Consider the following 6906-nt stretch of genomic DNA (forward strand, 5'->3'; position numbering starts at 1 on the left):
TGGGTACAAATGTAAGTCGCCCTGGATAAGAGCGTCTGCTAAATGACAAATAATGTAATGTAAACTCTGCCACCTACTGTTTGACATGTTAAATAGATAAATTCTGTGATCAAATTGCATTTCAACGATACAAACCAAGACCAGTTAGGGGAATTAAGAATTAAATATTTGAGACCCAAAGAAAGTAGAGATTAACTTTAAAGCTTTCCTTTTATACAAGTTAAAATGGTATTTCCACAACACAGTCCTTAATTCCTGTCATTTCTTTGGGGATTGTGTGCTGGAAATAAATCACATTGACCATTTATAATGTGCTCTTTTTAGGGGTTTTAACAACTGATACAGAAAACATTGTCAATAATGTATAATATCCTTACAAAAATGAATTATCTATAGCTGTACTTTAAGATTTACTTGCTTATTTATTTGGTGATCCTATTTTTGAACCCAGAAACATTGTGGAAATATCTCAGGTTCATGTTTAACTTACAGTTTCTCTGCTGTTCCTATGGATGTTTTACACCATCCCCCTTAAAGTATTCTTTATTTATTAATATGCTGTAAATGCATTGTTTGCTAGGGCTGTTAAGAGGGACATGAAGTCTTTGAAAATTGATATGTTTCACTGACTATTCAAAATGTATCAACACTATTTTCCTGGAAATTACACAAAATTAAAGGTGAAAAATGCACGTTACTGAGACTAATGTGTTAATATATTTCTATATTGGATAATAATAATCATAGTAATGCAGTAAACTAGGTATTTTGAATAGATGAGTAATGCATTACATGCATTTGCTGGCAGTTTGTAATAGCAGGACTTTCTTTATGTTTGTACACTTATGTCCTCATTACTGGCATATTCCACTGAGGAGCTGTTTCCAATTGTCAACGGTGACTGTTGGGGTAAAATTGCCTCCTATGTATTGTATATACCCACTGTATAACTGTTAGAAAATATAGGAAACTTTCCAGTAAGTTACTAGTTAGGAACTGTGAGTTATTCATAACTTTACTTATTATCTATGTCTTATGCACACTGCTGAAATAGCTTGCAGAACTGCTTGTAATCCAAGCAGCTGTGGCAGACACAAAACATGTTGTTCGTACAGTATGTGCTACATTTTCCCCTTCCCGAAACACAAATATATTATGGGTTACACACATCCTCGGACAATAACATTCCCACGAGGCATGACATGTGCACCTGCTTGTGGGAACACTGCAAAATCAGTACTATTATGGTGTGTAACTACATATCGGGACTGCCCCGTAACTATCACTGAAGATGTTTGTTAGACTGTATAAAGGCTGTGTGAAACTTTCAATAAACTGAAGATAAACGAACAGACTACTTCTGTGTCTGTGCATTTTTCTTCCCGAGCGCTCGTCTCCTGCTGAAAAGTCTCCCCTGTAGCTGAAATGCTGACTGACCTGACTGCCCGATTCACTGGGATCCGAAGGGCTGCTTCAACTGAAGCGTTGTACCTTAACAGTGACCTTGACAGATTTCCCTTCAAATAACCGAGATGTTTGATAGAGTCAGTGGGACATTAGTTATAGAATCAATAGCAAACTGTGATCACAATATGGTCATCTTTGAGGCATTCTTTCTAGAAACAAGGCCCAAGTCTAAAGCAATGGTCTACAATTTTGGTCTACCTTGAAGGTATGAGGCGACACTTGGAAGAGGTAGACTGGAGCACACTGGATCAGATTCAGTTGAAAATGGATGGGTATATTTAAGAATATACTACTTGAGGCTCAGGAGAAATTTATACCAAAACTTAGCAAATTGAGGACCAAAAAACATTGGCCAAAATGGTTTAATGGAAGTATGCAAAAAAATTTGAAGAGAGAGAAAATGTGGTATAGCGCATACAAAAGGGATAGAGACTAAACAAAATACAAAGAATATGTTGAACTGCAAATAGATCTTAAGAAAGGGATCAGGAAAGCAAAGAGGGAAATAGAAAGAAACATAGCTCTATAACTAATGCAAAGAGCTTTTTTCAATACTACAACAGCAAGAGGTCAATAAAGGATGAAGTGAAACAGATAGAGGGCAAAAATTGAAGTATTTTGGAAAATGAACAAGATATGGTAAATGTTCTAAATGAGTATTTTAGAGGTTTTTACAAAAGAAAAAACAGATAACATGCCACAGGATAATAACCAGTCCAGTCAAACCCTAAGAGAGATCAGGAAAAATGAGGTGGAGGTACTACAGGGACTAGCAGAATTAAAAACAAACAAATCACCTAGGCCAGATGGTATATTTCCAACAGTACTTAAAGAAATGTGGGAAATTATTTACAGGCCGCTAACTCAAATATTCCAAAAGACACTTAGAACAGGGGATGTGCCAACTGACTGGAAGATAGCAAATGTCATACCAATCCACAAGAAAGGGGACAAAACTGAGCCAGGAAATTACAGACCAATCAGTCTCACCTGCATTACTTGTAAAATGTTGGAAAAAATGATTAGACAGAAATAGAGGAGCATTTTAATGAAAACCATATTCTTGGAGATAGTCAACATGGGTTTAGACGAGGCAGATCATGTCTTACAAATGTATTAGAGTTTTTTGAACATGCAACTGCAGCTGTAGATCATGTGAAAACACATGATATGATATACGTACATTTTCAAAAAGCTTCTGATAAGGTTCCACACCAAAGACTGATCCTCAAATTGGAAGCTGTAGGCATTCAGGGTAATGTAAGTAGTAGATTATGAACTGGTTGATGTAGAGGAAACAGAGGGTGTCGATTAGAGGAGTTGCTTCTATCTGGAGTGAGGTTGTTAGTGGAGATCCACAGGGATCAGTGTTAGGGCCATTGCTTTTAAATCAAGGGCAGTGATGTTCAGACTGTACGATGCACTAGTTAGAGCTGATGTCCTACTGAGATGTCCTACTGAGAGACTGAGGAACTGAACCTTTTCACCCTGGAACAGAGGAGACTACATGGGGACTTGATTCAAGTCTTCAAAATCATGAAAGGCATCGACCACATCAAACCAGAGGAGCTTTTCCAGATCAGCAGAGACACAAAAAGAAATTGGGCTTCAAAGCATTCAAGACGGAAAACAGGAGACACTTCTTCACACATAGAGTTGTCACAATCTGGAACAAACTCCCCAGTAGGGTTTCCAAAATCGGGGGAAAATTCCAGGCCAGGGTTTTTGGAGTTTAAATTTCATAAACCCTGGGTCCCCGGGGCATCTGTGATTGAAGCCAGATTATCTCATAGGCATATAAATTGAATAAATAATCAAAATGGAAACAAAATTAAATAAATAAAAAACACACTGTTAGACACATCAAACGTATGCTTGAACTCCTCGGATCTTAGTTTTCCCCCTTATTTTAATCATTAAACTACAACCTGGCCATATCATCAATGTTATTCTAAATAAGTAAAATAATACATGTCATTTTTGTGTCTGTATTTTATGTGAAGCTAAAATTAAACACGAACTCAGTTCATTCACAGAGTTATTATGTATTGATCATTTGTATGAACTGAAGTGACCTTGTAGAGCCCCCAGCTGTTTGCAATACGTTGTTTGCATACTTTTTGCATTTGTAGGAAGTAGAACCAAACCGAGCTTGGATCAGAACATTTTTTTTGAACTCCTCGTATTTTGCAACAGTGCTCAATTATATTGTAGGTTACGGAATGAACATCAATCTTCTCACCGAATGAAAAAACACAAGAGCTCACTGAGGCTCTGTGCACGCAAGTATGATTTTTGTTGGTTTGTTTCTCAGCCCCGGTTTTATACCCATGCCAAACCCGGGCTTGTGAGATTGACAAATCGTCCGGGTTGCCCGGGTTTTCGGTACCACGGGTCCCCGGGCTGGAAACACTACTCCCCAGTGATGTGGTTGAAGCTGAAAATTTGGGAACAATTAAAATCAGACTGGATAGGATCCTTGGATCACTTAGTTATTAATGGACACCAAACGAGCACGATGTGGCAAATGACCTCCTCTCGTTTGTAAACTTTCTTATGTTGTTATGTTAAATATTTGAAAAAGATTTGGAAATGCTTGTGCTCTGTGCAACGGAAATGATAACAGTGCTACTCTTGGGACAAGAAAAGGTTCACATATATGTCGCTTATGCTCACAATGTATTTAATTTACCAGCAATTCAATGAATTGTGCACTGTGCGGTAGATATACCAGATCACAGAGTGTGGAGGGGGTGATGTGGGGAAGTGTGGGCCCCTGCTTTGGACCCTGGGGCCCTGCAGAGGTCTGCGGCCCGGTGTGGGTGCCTAGGCTGGTGTTGGTGCCTGCTGACCACTGTCCACCCTTGACCAGGAGACGGCGCTACAATCAGGCCCTATTTAATGCATGGGATTACCGGCGCAGTTCTGTCCTATCAGAGTTGGTTTCTCTGCTTGAAGGTGGGACTAAGCAGACTGACAATCCAGAGAGCCTTTCACGGGTTCAATTACTGTAAAGACAAAGCGGGGGAAAGTAATAGCGAAGTTTGGAAACAGGACGGACATCAGCTCTCATCTCAAGAACCCCGATCCTGTGCTGTTGCTTCAGAGGAAACACTGCGCTGATCTAAGAGGATTTCACAGACGCAATGTCTCATTTCAAGGGATATATCAAAACTGCAAGCGCCTTGCTTCAGTCACTGCGTGAAAGAAGCTGCAATCTGTGGCCCGAAGGTGGACATTGCATTGCGCATATATGTCACTTTCCCAGTTGCGTGGCTGTGCAGGTCGCTCTGTGTGTAACCCGGCCTGTGCAGAACAGGGCGCCTCTACAGTGGGGCTGACAGACTGAGCGCTCACTCTGAAGCCCTTAAAGCACCACCTGGGTTTTGGTGACATCATCAAAGACTTGGCTTCCTGAAAATCCAGAGGAAAACACATGTAAGGTAGGCCCTCTCTCTAGACTTACAGCCTTGTATTGATGAATAGGGTTGTTCCGCTCATTTTACAGGAGGGGGTGCCAGCCTACTAGCTCTGCTGTTGATCGGGAGTTACAGGCCACTCGTGTGTGTTGTGGACTTGGACTGAGGGACACTTGTGCTGCTCGTTGCTTGTTGTGTTGGCGCTGATGTGATAAGCCATGCAGATCAAATGTTGATCCTTAATGATCAGTAGTGCGACTCTTCACCAGCAAAAGACAGCATCCAGGGAAAGCCACGCTGCCCGCCTCTCAGACTCGGGTCGGGTTGTAAAAGTGCGCAGTGTGAGCCTGGCTGAGGGACTGATTCTTTTGTGGGGCGATGCGAACCGATTGAGTGACTCGATTCAGTGTGTTTGGACACAAATGGAAATTGGGCTTCAAGCCATTCAAGACAGAAAACAGGAGACACTTGTTCACACAGAGAGTTATTACAATCTGGAACAGACTCCCCAGCGATGTGGTTGAAGCCACAATTTGGGAACATTCAGAAATAGACTGGATGTGATCCTTGGATCATTTAGTTATTAATGGACACCAAACGAGCTGATGGGTCGAGTGGCCTCTCGTTTCTGAACTGTATTATGTTGTTCTGATATGTGTTGGGTATGACGTCAGTTGTTGTCAGTTGCATACGTAACAGTTGCTGGAATTCGATTCTGTTTGCTCTGTGGATATTGCCTAATTAGAGCTGATAGTGTGTTTGGAGACGGAGTCGTACGGTTGATTGATTTTACCTCTGAGTAATTTCAGTGTTCCCGAGAGCCTTTTGGTTGTATTGAATTCAAAAGCATGGCAGCGATTGCAAACTTCAAGTTTTGTCTTGAAGACTCCGCAAGATTCAGGTAGGCCGTTTCATTAATCTATCTTTTTCTTTTCATTGCAGCAGGGTATGTATAGCCTACATTTTTTTAAATGACATATTGTGAATAATAATGTTCTTCACCAGTACAAGATCGTGTGAATTGCTCCTAAGCATAGGTGTGTAGCTACAAATTGAACCATTATTCTCGTTTATTGATTACTGTATGAGAGGATGTGAATATGGTGAACTGGATATGGTATAAATACAAAATAAACCTGGGTCATTTCAACGCCGAATGGTAGGGATTTTGAGCCGACGTCTAAAATGTATTGCTTTCATTATTTCGTAATCCTCGGCACAACCAAGACTCCTGTGGAAATGTTGTTGCTTTCAAATTATGTTGCAGGTGTAATTATGTCCCTGATGAGAAGGAGAAAAATGAGCGTCAGTTCCTGCTGGACTTAGAGTTCATCTGTGACAGGCTGCAGAAACTCCGCATTAGCGATGTGGTCCTGGCTAAGGTATGCAGCCCCCTGCTTGTCTAGGAGACCCTAGAGTTTTATTTTCATGTTTTTATATATAAATCCTTCTGATTGAGATGGTTACCTGCATTGTTCTGATGGATCTGTTTAATGCTGATCTTGGACATTTGTCTCATTTGTACTTTTTGTCAACTGCTGTCTAATTGCGATTGTTATTTAGATGACTGTATGTGTGTTACCTGCCTACAATTAAGAAGGCTCCCACAGTGGGTGATGACCCCGAGGTCATTAAGACCCAGGTATGTAGGAGCAGAGGACACGGTTCATGTTTGGGGGGGTGGGAATAATAATTTGCTAGTCTAGTAAAGGGGATTGTGGGTAAAATTGGAGCCCCACTGATGATCTATTTGTAGTGCATTGGTGTCTGGGCCACTGACCTCTACTGATGGAGAAGATGAACTGAGGGGCTGAGTACGCTCACATGCACCCACCTCTCCAGAACAAATAAAAACACGGACTTGGCCGAGGTTTGCAGAACTAACTCTTTTTCCTTCCTTCCCTCCTCCCCCCTTTCCCCTTCAACAGGAGCTCTTCCGCAGGGTGAGTGGTATTCTGAACAAGCTGACCCCACAGATGTTCCAGCCGTGGATGCGTCAAGTGAACGAGCTGACCATCGA

General features: G+C 41.2%; 1 non-coding gene across 1 annotated transcript; it reads left to right on the forward strand.

Moving 5' to 3' along the window:
- Positions 1-6619: 6619 nt before the first annotated feature.
- LOC136721290 (small nucleolar RNA SNORD66) lies at positions 6620-6696 on the forward strand. Its single transcript, XR_010805880.1, has one exon. It is a non-coding gene; the product is annotated as a small nucleolar RNA SNORD66 (small nucleolar RNA).
- Positions 6697-6906: the final 210 nt, after the last annotated feature.

This window comes from Amia ocellicauda, unplaced genomic scaffold (assembly GCF_036373705.1).
Source record: "Amia ocellicauda isolate fAmiCal2 unplaced genomic scaffold, fAmiCal2.hap1 HAP1_SCAFFOLD_113, whole genome shotgun sequence".
In the NCBI taxonomy this organism is placed as follows: Eukaryota; Metazoa; Chordata; class Actinopteri; order Amiiformes; family Amiidae; genus Amia; species Amia ocellicauda.